The 14,425-nt window shown below is 37.2% G+C and overlaps 1 protein-coding gene and 1 non-coding gene across 2 annotated transcripts in view; both read right to left on the reverse strand.

Moving 5' to 3' along the window:
• CCDC146 (coiled-coil domain containing 146) overlaps positions 1-14,425 on the reverse strand; it is a 203,549-nt gene that overhangs the window by 137,295 nt on the left and 51,829 nt on the right. The gene's annotated exons all lie outside the window — the stretch shown is intronic.
• LOC128560670 (small nucleolar RNA SNORD2) lies at positions 5,052-5,120 on the reverse strand. Its single transcript, XR_008373135.1, has one exon. It is a non-coding gene; the product is annotated as a small nucleolar RNA SNORD2 (small nucleolar RNA).

The following is a 14,425-nucleotide window of genomic DNA, read 5'->3' on the forward strand; positions in this document are numbered from 1 at the left end:
TATTTATAGGCTATCATAGTCTGAAGTCCAGTTTTATATCCAAAGCAATAATATGATTAAGTGATTTACTTCATGGAAAGAAAAGTTTTCTAGGTAAATTTATTTATAAAAAGATAAGAATTTTAAAATATACAGAACCCTAACTGGTGGATTGCTTATTTTACTATCAGAAATTCAAAGATAGCTATTTATTTTTTTTAACCAAAGGATCTGTAGTTTTTATAATTCATTAACTCTGGAATGCTAAGTATTAAAAAGATTATAAAAAATAAAATGTTTAATTTTATTTTTATAAAAAGGGACCTTTACAGAGAGAACAGCAGTATTCTGTGCCTTAAAAAAACACTCTAGACTAAAATTTGAAGTAACTCACTAGGTTATATGTGAATCATAGCAATAAATTTTGATCTTTAATTTCTAATACACTAACCAAGTTTAAAATATATTTACAAAGATGCATCTTTGTTCATTATTTGAAGATGATTAAGGACGATAGTTGTTTAAGGTAACAAATTAACTTTTCAAATATTAATCTTTAACAGAAAGTTTTAATCAAAAAGAAATTTTAAAGTCCTTTAAAAATTTGTATTCATAGTAAAGTCCTTTAAAATAGTATTCATAATAATTTTCACCATGTTTACCTGAAAACCAGGTAAATGTTAGAGAAAAGCAAATAGAATTAAATGGCCAAAATGTAAAATATTATAGATTTAAAAGGCTATGTATCTATTAAGTAGGATAGCAAATGTAAATAATATATCTGTTTTTTTCTCTTTTTTGCTATTAAAAACTAAAAAATGTTTGATATTATATAATGTATTTGTTTCAGATAAGGGCATTTTCATTTATATATAATTACTAATATATGTATACTATAAATTTTTGTGATCAAAAAAGGAGTTATCACAAGATACAGTTCTAAAAAATACATGCTTATATACATAAAGTTCATTGAGTTAATGGAAACAAAGTATCATTATAGGAGAATTTGGCAAATAATTAATCCACATAAATATTCAAAAGCGTATTGTTTTATCTTTCCAGATAGAGATGGATCCTTTTCTTATTCGAGGGATCAAAATTTTATTTTCCATTAGACTTTTATGTCACTTTTTTAATACCTTCTGTAATACAGAAATTCCTTTTCAAAATCATTTTATATCACACACTATAAAATATATTCTAGACTTTGATACGATCTTGAACATGTTGATGGAAATAGATTGTATTTCAGAGTCTTTTCACTTTAACATAACTATTCACTAATAATATATGCTAACATTAATAAATGTGGATTGATTATTTACAAACATGTTATTTAGAGTCTTGTCTTGCTTCTGTTTGATGGTTAATATTTGTTTTTTTAATTTTGAATTTATTTCTAAATATTAATCTTTGAAACTATTTACTGAAACTGGTCCTTAGAAATTCCAGGTAGAGGTGATTTACCCACAACTGTGAAAAAAAAAAAAATCAAATTTTACTTATAGCTAGTAACGTTCCAAATGGATTAATGACACATCTGCCCAATAAGTAAAGAGCTTAAATGTACAAAAATCTCTGTGAAACCCAATTTACTAGTCCTTACCTTTGAACAGCTACCCAAGAAAAGGTAATTTGACCAATGTCATCACAATAAGCTCTTATTTAAAATGATTTTCTTTTATGTATAATTAGGTTTATGTTTTATGACTTTTTAAAATTTTGTAAAATAAAAGATTTAATCTTAGTATCTCTGTATTCTTCAATGTGAAAACATTAAATATTATTGTTTGTAAAATAGCTATGTATTCTTGTCTGAAAATTTTGTATAATGTTTACTTAATTTAGACAATATCTTTGATTCTTTGAAGACTTCAGTGAGAATGGTTTCATTAACAGGAAGATAGAAGCAAATAGAGGAACTCTATTATCTTATTTCCCTCTAGAAACTGTTGAAATGCTTCAAATACGAAAGTCTTGGTTTCATTTTGGGGCATTCAGTGCCATGCCCTCTTTTTCCATCATTTTGCTGCTGTTCTGGTAAGCCCTCATCATCTCCTTCAAATCATGCAAATGCTTCCTAATAGCAGCTTATTCATGTTCATCTTTCATATCACTTCCAGAAGGATTATTCAAAAATACAATTTTGATCATGCTATTGTCCTGCTTAAAACTTTCAACAACTCCTTATTTCTTACCAGATAAAATCCATCAAATAACCCACTCCTCCATGAACTGATTTCTTCCATTACTCACACTCTTGCCATACTGAACACCTGCTTTTGCTCAAACCAACCATGTTTTCACTACTTTGCAAATATTATTCCCTTGGTCTAGACCAGGCGTCCTCAAACTGCGGTCTACGGGCCACATGAAGTGGTGTGAATTGTATTTGTTCCCGTTTTGTTTTTTACTTCAAAATAAGATACGTGCAGTGTGCATAGGAATTTGTTCATAGTTGTTTTTTTTTAAACTATAATCCGGCCCTCTGAGGGACAGTGAATTGGCTCCCTGTTTAAAAAGTTTGAGAATGCCTGGTCTAGACAGATGCCATCTTTGAACACTGCTGAGATTTATGTTATCATCCATGATTGAGAGCAGGAACTCAGGAGCCATACTTACTAGGTTTGAATTTCAGCTCCACTATTTGCAAGTTGGGTGATTAAGAGCAAGTCACTCTTAATGCTCTTTGGTTCCTTCAATAAGATAAGGATGATAATAGAATCTGCCTGAGAAAATTATCAAGAGAATTAAATGAAATACATATTTAAGAAAGGAAAAACCCATATTAAAATTTTAACGATAAGGTCATGTTAGACTTCTATAATTACAAGAGATAGAAGATAGAAGATAATAAATGTTCTCAGTATACATTGAGTATTAAAATTTTAATACAGTTTTTTTCCTTTCTTAAAATGTGCATACATTTTTGGGGCGCCCTCTGTACGTAGAGCACTTAGCACATACCTAGGTTTTTTAAGTCCTCCCCTCTCCCTCCTGCTGTTATCTCTTCTGAGCAGACTTCCCTGATAACATTAGATGATGTTTGGCACCTCTCTTCTTTGATCCTCTAACATTCTGTATATTTCTTATTATATATTACATTATTCAGTAATTGTCTAGGTTTTACCCTGCAATCAATCTGTATGAACAAGAGTAAAGGATATTTGAGACAGGAGTGTTCTTACTCTAAGCAGTTAGTAACATGCTGCCATAGAGGAAGAGCTGTAGTCTAAAGAAGCCAGAAATAAAATTGGGAAAGGAATGGTACCACATCTGAAGATCTGGGTGATTGTGAACTCAGGTGAGACATGATTGAAACTAGATAGGACTATGGTAAGACAGGATCGGATACAGAAAGTCCTCACTTAAAGTTGTCAATAGGTCCTTAGAAACTGCAACTCACTCATTTAGTGAGTAACATGCTGTATAACAAACCCGGTTTGCAGGCTAATTGACATAAACAAGAGTTAAGTTCCTATAGCATGCAGCACACAGCACACAGGGGTGTACGGCGGTATCAGGCTGAGCAGCGATTGTTCGCCTGAGTTCCTAAAGGAAAAAAGAAACAGTGTTTCATACTACTTATACTATACTGTAGTTTTGAAATTTTAATACAAAATTCAAAACTTTTTTAACTTAAAAAAATTATAGATTAAAGATCTCTTTGCAAACCACCTTCAATTTCAATCTCTTCCACCTCCACAGAAGCAGCTGGTTCTAAACTCTCATTTCATTCTCTGTGTTGCCAAATTTCAGTGTCCAGTAAATCATAGCCTTGCCAAGTCTCCTTTGTTTATTGATTGGAAAGAGGAAATGAGGAGAAACAGAAGTACTTGGAAACTCGGAGTACCCTGAATTTCCAAATGGAGCCTTCCTTGCTCCTTGAAGCGGTCCCTCCCCTAGTGTTTGAAAGGGCTCTTCTCTTGCTGGAAGACACTGTTGCTTTTGTTCCTGAGAGACCACTCCTAATCCTCCTTTAGGCGCCTTCATGCCACTCACAGCATCTTCAGATCTGCAATCAGGGCATGCCCTAATATCAATTGCAAAGTCAAAATGGAGGAGAAGCCTTTCGGTAATTTATATTAGCAGAAGTCTGGGGAAGACCTGTAGAGACAGATTGAAGTTGCCTGACTGAGGAAGAAAGAATTTTAGTTGTGACTGAATATTTATTGATATAGGCATACTTGCCAGGAATTATGAGTTCAACAGCCTGGCTTGAGCAGATGTGTTTGGTCTTAATAGTTCGCTTGCTTAGTTAACAAGAATGTAGATTCGATAGCAGCTGATGCTAAAGCTGAGAAGCCAGAGATGTCTTAGAATTCAAAGACCTATGGAGATAGAAATGCCGGGGCAAATTTAGCTCTAATTCATTCTAAAAGTAATTACTGAGTGGAAACCATGTGCCAGACAGTCTTCTAGAAGGCTGGAGATACATCAGTGACCAACACAGATAAAAATCCTGTACTGATGGAGTTTACATTTTAACAAAGGAAACAAATAAATATGATAAATACCATGGTAATTCCATAGGATAAGGGAGTGATGGAGGAGGGGGCACTACTTTATATAAACTGTCAAGAGAAGCCTCTTTGTGGAGGTGACATTTGAACAGAAGCATCTCTAGGTCCTGAAGAAATGAGAGCACAACCCAGGCAGTGATCTGGGACAAGCATGCTCCAAGCAGAAACAGCATGAGCTGCAGAAGTCCAGAGTCTAGAGAGTGGACAGCATGTTTGAGGGTCAGCAAAGGGGCCCATGTGTAAAAAGCAGAGAAACTTGGGTTGTAGGAGTACAGGAGATGAGATCAGAGAGAGCTTGGGGAATCGGGGTTAGACCAGGGGTGGGATGCCATATCATCCAGGCCTTGTAAGCCAGGTAAGGATTTTGCCTTTTACCTGGAGTAGATCAGAGCCCTGAGGTTTTGAGCAAAGGTGACATATGATCTCATTCAGTTTTATTTTTATTTATTTATTTTTATTAAATCATAGCTGTGTACAATAATGCAATCATGAGGTACAATGTGCTGGTTCCAAATCAGTTTTATTTTTATTATTAGTTTTTTAATCAAGTGATCAGCAATGAGTATTCTCTTCCTTTCAGGTCAGTCCCCAAAGATAATTGCCATCAGCTCAATAAAATGAAGGTTTTTTTTTTTTTTTTGAGACACTGTGTCACTATGTCACCCTTGGTGAGTACTGTGGTGTCACAGCTCATAGCAACCTCAAACTCTTGGGCCCAAGAGGTTCTCTTGCCTCAGCCTCCCAAGTAGCTGGGACTACAGGTGCCTGCCACAATGCCTGGCTATTTTTCTGTTGCAGTTGTTATTGTTGTTTGGCAGGCCCTGGCCAGGCTTGAACCCACCAGCCTCATGTATGTGGCCGGCGCCCTACTCACTGAGCTATCTCATTCGGTTTTAAAGGGATCAATCACTCTTGCTGCTGACTGGAGAATAGACTATAGGGAGACAAAGATTGAAGCAAGGATGCCAGTTTGATAGTATTTTCAGTAATCCTGGTGAAAGATGGTGAAAGCATGAAGAAAAGTTACAGTGCACTGCATCTATTTCACAGGCAGAGGTGACAGAATTTGCTGCTCAAAGGCTAGCCAGCAGTAAATAGGAAAAACAATTAGAGATGTCAGAGAGAACTACAAGATTTTAGCCTGAGCAACTTTGAAGGAGGGAGCTGCCAATAACAATGGGGAAATCTGCAGGGAGAGACTTTTCTGGAAAGTGTGTGGAATGCGTTGGGGTGGGGAGCTGGAATCGGAAGTTTTGAACACTCTAAGTTCAAATACCTATAAGACATCCAAGTGGATCTAAGCATTTGGATATTAGTCTGAAGTTCTAGAAAGAAATCTAGAGTTCAGAAATACACTTGAGAATTGCTAGAATACAAATGGTAATGAGTCCTTGGGACTAGAGGAGATAACCAAGTAAATAAGTGTTTATGGAGCAAAGACCTTCACAGAGGCAGCCCCAGGACAAATTGACCTTGTTGACATTGGAGATGAGGAGGAACCAGCACAATTCTGTGTTATTAATGCAATGCTCCTATTATCCCTTGAACTACTACTTCCTTTCTACTGCTTCTCTCCTCTTCCACAATCTCATAGCCTGGCTGCCCTGCCCCCCTGTCCAGACTCTGCTCTCTCTACAAATCCTCTATCAAGTCAGCAGCCTACTGTCCCTGTGCCCATAGTCAATACTGCGTCTGCGTCTTTAATCACCTAAAGTCCCAGGGGTAAACCAAAATTAAAACCGCGATCTAACTAAGTGATGGTCCACTGCTTAGAGACAGCACTATCTCTCAAAAGATCTATATTATTTTAATAGCTGTTTCAGAAAGAAATCTACACTATACCTCCGAGAATACTCACATACTTGCTCTACTTTCCTTTTGAAAGGAAATCATCACATTTTAAAATAAACATACGAGCCTTTTTTCTTAGCTCTTCAAAATAGCTGATGTTACTATTTGAATCCAATGAATATTTTCCCCTTTTGCCTACTCTGTGCATAGATAGCTTGGTGCTATATGGTTCTCACAGTATTCTGAATATGACTTTTTCAAACAACAGCTTTCTAAACTATCAAAATCTGAGTTTCATTTCTAGTATTCAAGATTTTCTCTGAGAAATTAAGGAGAATGATATGGTTCAGAATGAACTGCTTCTCTAATTACGGAAGGCCTTGTACAAAGGGCAACATAGTTGGAAACAGATACCATCTGTTCAGTTTTTATCTCTGGAAATTGGCTTTCTAGTTTCCCACAAAAGACAAGCAATCCATGTTCATGTTTAAAAGTATGTTGAAGAAACGTCCACAAAATTATTTACTTACATTTATTTCCCATTCATTAATGTTAATATAACTTTTTTCACTGACACTAAGTAACTTGTTTTCATTTCTGTTTACAGATTCTTGCTTCTGCACACTAATAATGATAAACAGCTGTCACTTGCTGAGCGCCAGCCATGAATGAACACTTCCCTAGGCGCATTTCCAATGCTCACTCTGTCTGCTGTGATTAATGCTGCAATCAGGAGGCAATGCTTTACCCTCACTAAAAGACTTCCTTGGGAAAGTAAAAAGCCTCTGTTATCTAAAAATTGTTTATCATTTGTAGAGCCATTATCCATTTCAGCTTTCCTGACATTCTTGGCATGTTTCTCACAAAATGAGCTAATCTTCCACAGGTAACATACATGGTATACATAGCAGACCTCAGTATCACCTGCCTCTGACACTCTGTGTCAATCTAGAAAGTGAAAAATGATTCCACTATATCTCAGCTTAAGGTAAACATCTCTTTTTTGGTATCTTATCAAATAATTATATAATATTTTATAGACAGGAGATATTTCAAAATTTAATATATATTTTCAAGTAGGTTAATGTCCCTACTTAACCTCGTGGTTAAAAATTATTTTCTTCCTTCAGCTAAGTCAAAATTTATACCGACTCTGACAGAAAAGGCAAACAAGTCTCTCCACTCTCCAAACATTCTTTCACTCCCATGGTTACATGGCAGAATTTGCTGATGACCATATCTTCATTCTTTGGAAGCTGAAGACTTAAGTAAACTCCAAAGTTCTTATTTTCATTTGTTAGATAAAATAATTCTTTTAAAAATATGAGTGTCATTTACAAATGATTGGTGTTGGTGATGGTGACTTTTTAGTTTCTATCCTATACTGAGTAAGTTTATTTAACACGATCAAGCCAACTAGTAGAAATTTTGAAAGGCCCTGGTATGAGAGATAATTATTAAATTTGGACAGGAGACAGCAATACACTCATGATGAATGCAGTATTGGCATTTAACATACTGAGTTGCTAGAACAGAGGTTTTCTTTCTTTCTTTTCTTTTTTTTTTTTTTTGAGACAGAGCCTCAAGCTGTCACCTTGGGTAGAGTGCTGTGACATCACAGCTCACAGCAACCTCCAACTCGTGGGCTTAAGAGATTCTCTTGCCTTAGCCTCCCAAGTAGCTTGGACTACAGGCACCTGCCACAACGCCTGGCTATTTTTTTGGTTGTAATTGTCATTGTTGTTTGGCAGGCCCAGGCTGGATTTGAACCTGCCAGCTCTGGTGTATGTGGCTGGCACCTTAGCCTCTTGAGCTACAGGTGCCGAGCCTAGAGCAGAGGTTTTCAAACTGTGTCCCCAGTGGCCCTAAAGTTCTACAGACGTAGTTTTTGAAATGCCAAAGGAAGTAAGGTTGGGGGAGAAACCATGACAATGTGCGATGTGTGAAGCACCGCTCAGTTGAAATAGTTCTGCTGTTAGTCTATATATTGGGGCTCCATGTGCAATTTAACGTTTAAAAAGGGATTTTTATTTTTCAAAAAGCCTTTAAAAATCATTGCCTTTCTATTTCATACCTTTTGGGGGTTAAGCTGGCAAAATAAAACTGGAATAGATATGTGATGGTTCTAACTTTAAATACTCAAATCACTGAGAACTTAGGTTGACTTGATGTGGGAAATGCATTCAGAAACTCAGAAGAAATTTCTCCTTTTTAAGTTTACTTTTTCAAACAGTGATTCATCATAGTAGTATGATTATTTTAGTGTCAGGCTTTGCTAATTGCTGGATACATTTGCTCTTTTGAGCAAAATCTTTGCATGGTTATCTGTAAGACAGTGAGCTGAGAGTTTGCAGGAACATGAAGATAAATATGATATGCTTCCTGCTCATGAAGTTCCTAAAGCGAGTACAGATTAGCTCAAAACACGTGAAAGAAAATAGTCAGTGGTGTGAGGAAAATGCAAGTATAATGCAGACAGATCACAAAAGCAGAAGGTCTGAGGTCTGGGCTGTCCTTGAGAGCCAGGGAGAATTCTGGAGCCCAGACATGGGAGGAGAGCACTCCTGGCCTAGGTGCAAGAGGAGCAAAGCCAGGACAGGGTGGAAAGTCAGGAACTAGTTAAGAAAATAATAGCACATCTAATTTGGCAGGAGCACAGGCTCTGCAGTGAGGAACAATGAAGTCAGGGGAAAGGGAATGTTGGAGACGGATCGTGAAGTCAAGATGGTGACACTTAATCCTTATGATCAGACAAGGGAAATTCAAACCTAAGTATCTCTGGTCCCCCCACCACTTCTTCTTAATTGCTCGGTTCTGTGCCTGCACCTGTGAGGTGACCATGGGATGCTGGGTGGGAATACATACTGGAAGGAACTTGAAGACTGCTTTAAAAAATAACAACAGGGCCAAAGACATCAAGAAGAAGATGGGCTGAGATACAAAGAGGAAAAATCCAGGGTGGGAAGGCAAGTTTCTGGAGGAGATTTTTTTTTTTCTTTTGGGCTAAGTCTTATGATTTCTTTTCTTTTTTTTTGTTGGGGATTCATTGAGGGTACAAGATTTAAAAAAAAAAAATAAAGGATGTAGGAGAGGCGCCTGCTGTGCTGAGGAATTTGGGGACGTTTTGCTGCCTGATGTGCTGTGGCACTCTGGCCTCCATGTGCTAAAAGAGATTTCAGTGTAGCCCTGTTACTTCCCAAGGCTTTCTGGAGGTGGATCTGTGCTGAGATGGGTCTTAAGGTGGGAGTGAGAAGAATCAGTTTTATTCAGTTCACAAATTATCTGTGCAGAGCAAGGGTTTCCCCAGTGGGGCCGCAGGGATTTGGGCTGCTGGGCTGGTTGTGATGGTAGAGGTGAAGGGGAGAACGGGGAGCCCTTACCTGCAGCCTTTACCCCTATATCTAACACATCCAAATCTGTTTTTTATATATAGTGTTTTTGTGTAAGGTTTCCATGGGAATAAAAATGAAAAAAGCAATTGAAAAAGAGGTAGAAACTACCACAGTAGGCAGGGAGGTACCCTTGAAGGACTATGAGCTGAAAAATGTATTCCTACCATGAAGTGAGGCTCAGAGAACTTAAATGACTTGCTGAAGGGCGCACAGCTCGAGCACACGTGGCTACAACAAAGGCCTGCTTTCCCGGAGCCAACCCCGACACTGTGCTAATCAGTGATTTTTCTTTCCAAGCCATCAAGATTTAAGATATTTCGAGCCTGTCCCTTCTTAGTTGTAGTCTTTAAAGACAGCAAAATTCCTATCTTCTTAACCTGAAGCTCAGTGTCAGATAATTCTGGTGTCTCCTTATATCATATTCCTGATGCCACTCAGGTGCATCTATCTATTTACCTCCACTTGGGCTTAAAGTACCTAAAGAACTTTTGCCTCACAAGATAATGGACTTGGCATTAGGTTCTAAGCTTATTGCTGGTATCTCCTTTCTATTTCCTTTTATGCCAACATATATATGTACACTCTTGAGGGAACAAAGGTTAAAATATGATTACTCATACCATCAAGGTACTAGAAGAAAACACAGGAAACAAATTTATAACCACAGAAGAACAAAGGTCTTTGTCCTGATGCTGTAAAAGATCGATAAGTTCAAGCACATAAAAAAGTAAGTTTCCATGTGGGGGAAAAAAACACCAAAAGCACACTCAAATGAAATCCTGTAAACAAAGATTTCACATGGCATATTATGCCCAAAGGCCTACTTTTTAAATGTACAAAGAGTTCCTATGAATCTATAAGAACAAAACAAACTACCCAATACAAAAATGGGAAAAAAGAATGTGAACAAAATTTATAAGAAAGTACAAATGGGTATTTGCACTAATCATGTTTCCAGCTTCTGCAAAGTTGATGCCTTAACATCTGCCCCACATGTGTGCCCTGGTTGCACCTTGTTCCCAACAATCCAATAATATAATATGCCTGAGTCACCTGCCTCCTATGTTGTTCCCCCTCTATCCCCACACACTTTCAAATGCAGTAATCAGAGTCTCTCTTCCGCCTACACTAATTAATCACCCTGGTACCAGAAACCAGACAAATAGGAACATCCCCTCTGCCCCACAGTCCACAGAAATTATTCCAACTAGCCAGTCCTAAGCCTGCTTACCCTGTCTCATCTGTTCATTACTTTGGAAACCACAGTAAGGGCTCTTACCCACAATCCTCCCTCCTCCTCCATTTTCTGACCAGCTCTGGTGCTCTCCCAGGAGAGAGCCTCCCCACCCCTGCAGCCTGGCGAGCCCCCTCCTCTTGGAACCATGAGTAATAAACTATCATTTCCTGATCTGTTGGCCTTTCTATATCTCAAATTTTCTATTAACATACTATATTTTAAACAGTCTTAAGCATCTGAAAAGAAGCTCTATTTCTCTTATTTTAAGATAGATATAAATAAAGACTATAATGAAATAGCATTTTCCCCCATCAGAGTGACAAAGGTAAAAAAGTTAGATGGCACACAAGTCTGGTATGAGTAATGAGGTATTCACTTAATGTGGCTGAGCACAAAAATTGTGACAAACTCTGTAAAGAGCACCTTGGTGATAGAAGCAAAAATTTTAAACACACAAACCCATCATCCAATAATTCCACTTTGGGGTTTATATCCAAAATTTGAAAGCAGGGTCTTGAAAAGATATTTGTATACCCACATTCATAGCAGCATTATTCACAATAGCCAAGAGGAGGAAGCAGCCCCAGTACCCAGCAATGGATGACCAGGTAAACAAAGTGTGGTCTAAACATACCATGTTACTCAGTCTTGAAAAAGGAAAGGAATTCTAACACATGCTATGTGTTAGAACAACGTGAATGAACTTTGATAGCATTATGTTAAGTGAAATAAGCCAGTCCCAAGAAGACAAAATACTGTCCGATTCAACTGATAGGTGTCCTCACATTCATAGAAACAGAAGGTAAAACACCGGGCAGAGGCTGAGGGAGGAGAGTTGGGGAGTTGTTCAATAGGTACTGAGTTTCAGTTTTGCATACACCTATGGTACATATTGCAAGGGTACATGTCAAATCTATTAAGTGTAGAGTATAAATAAATGTCTTAACACAATAATTAAGTGAGGTGAAGGCTATGTTAACCAGTTTGACGTAAGCATTCCAAAGTGTATATGAAATCAGCACATTGTACCTCATAAATGCTTCAATGTATACAGTTATGATTTAATAAAAAAAAAAAGGAAAAAAGTTCTGGAGATTGTTTGTCTAACAAAGTGCATATACTTCATACTACTAAATTGTATACATAAGGTCAGAGTTGGTGGCTCAAGGCTATCAGGAAGCTAAGGTGGAGGATCCCTTGAGCCCAGAAGTTTAAGACCAGGCTAAGCAATAGTGAGACCCCAGGTCTACTAAAAAAATAGAAAAAACAAGCTGGGTGTTGTGGCGGGTGCCCTTAGTACCAGCAACTCTGGAGGCTGAGGCAAGAGAATTGCTTGAGCCGAAGAGTTTGAGGTTGGTGTGAGCTATGATGATGCCATGGCACTCTACCCAGGGCACAAAGTAAGACTGTGTCTTAAAAAAAAAAAAAGTTAAGATAGTATATTTTATTACAGTTAAAGATTTTTTTAAAATGAGCAAACCTGTTGACCCAGCAACACTAATTCCACTATTAGGACTATGTCCCTTTAATATGAGATATCTATAATGGCAGAAGATTGGCAATGGCCTAAATGTCTTACAATAGAGAATTAGTTAAATAAGTATGCTCCATTCATGCATTGGAATACCTTACAAGCAATAGAAAGAATATAATCGTTGTATATGCATATGAACAAAACAAGTGTGTATATTATACTGCCATTTGCTTGTTTGTCCAAAGACTTTGTGTAAGGCTACATAAGAGTTTGTTAACAAGGGTTGTCCATGGGAGGGAGACTTCAAATTGTAGAATGGGGTGGGAGGCTGACTTCATTGCCGACTATTCTGCACCTTTTTGAATTTTGCACTACATGCATATTTTATGTATTAAAATAGCTATATATAGCTCTATATATTTATACACACATATAAAACTAGCCCCGTGGCTGGATAAACTTTATTACCGGACTCCCTGATCCTCCGTTTTTTAACTTCCTAGGCTGGCTTATATCTTACTGCTTGGCCATTAAGAACCTGATCTTGCTTGCTTAATGAAAATTTTAGGGACTGCTTTGCTTAACCTGACTTTTCTGGTGTTGATGCCTTTTAACTCATTTAACTAATATTAGCTGTGAATCCAGTTACCAGAAGGCCAAATTCCCAGTCCTGATCTCCATCTGTTTATTCCCCAGGGAAGCTACCCAACAGATAATAGTGCCCTTGCTTCTGCCTATATGTCTTCATTGTGAGAGGTATTCCTTATTTTAATCCTTAAGCTTCCATCTTTAGTCCCCAATATATTCAAATAATTCTTGAATTACCGAAGATATGATGTTTAGTAAAATGTACATTCTCTGAGAGCTACAAACTTTCAAAAGCCAACTTAATTTCCCTCTCGAGGACTTTCTTTCTCAAAGGAGAAAGCAATTCCATTTAGTATTTCTCTTAATTCTTATATTAGAAAGCAACATCTGTTCACAGTGACTATTAGAAAGCCAGTATCAAAGTTTAGATGATTATTCTCAATATTTAATCAAGTTGCTATAATAATGCTAAGGAATCAGTGAAAAATAAAGAGGTAATTAAAACTTTATTATATAATTAGAAATAAACGCACGTGCATGCACAGATACAAATAGGATCTTATGTCAGTGAATGGAGAGAAAAAAGATAAAGGGGGAGAGAGAAAAATACAGCACACAGAAGAGGGACGGATGGGCCACCAAGGGCAGGTGTTTGGGTCTGGCATACCGCACATGGTCAGGATTTTCAGGATGAGCAAATGAAGATAACCTCACAGATTACCTGTGAAGCAGTTAAGAACCAATTTTCCTTTACTTTTCTTCTTCTCTATTTTGGCCAACTCTTCTCTGTCCCTAATTTTCAACCCTCTTCTGACACTCACCACAAATCACGGCCTTTTCAGGTAGTTTTTCTGACAACATCCCAAATACCTGGCCAGACCCAATCTTCATGTTTATCAATTTAAAGGACCCAAGAGAAAGGACAGGCTAACAGAGGACCTTCTGTCCTTTAAGTCTGACCACTTGGGTAGTGTATAATCTTATTGATTGAATTTAAGGGATATTAATCTACTTTGGAAAGTGGAATATAGCCTGTATTCTGATAATCCTAATGTAAATTTTTAACCTTTGTAAATAGATATAAACCATGCCAATATCTCAAATATTTACATGCATTCTAGGCATCTCAAAGTCTTCTTCCATATTGGAAAGATTTTTCAAATTCTACCTCACAGGCAGAGTAAAAACAACAGAACTTTATGGGAAAAGTGGACCCTGTATTGTTTAATAAACTTTCGGTCTGTTTAAAGTTTCTCAATAGCCAAATAAAATCTTGAAAAGTTATTCTTGCAAGGCTGCTTGGATGTCTGAAGAAAAGTGAAAACATGCCAGTAATAGCAAGATTTGTAGAAGAGTTTTAAAAAGAAATTTATGTTTTTCAACCACAGCTTCTAAAGTACCATAGAGGTAGGACTTGGTAATGAAGTGTGATAATCTC

This window comes from Nycticebus coucang, chromosome 11 (genome assembly GCF_027406575.1).
Source record: "Nycticebus coucang isolate mNycCou1 chromosome 11, mNycCou1.pri, whole genome shotgun sequence".
In the NCBI taxonomy this organism is placed as follows: Eukaryota; Metazoa; Chordata; class Mammalia; order Primates; family Lorisidae; genus Nycticebus; species Nycticebus coucang.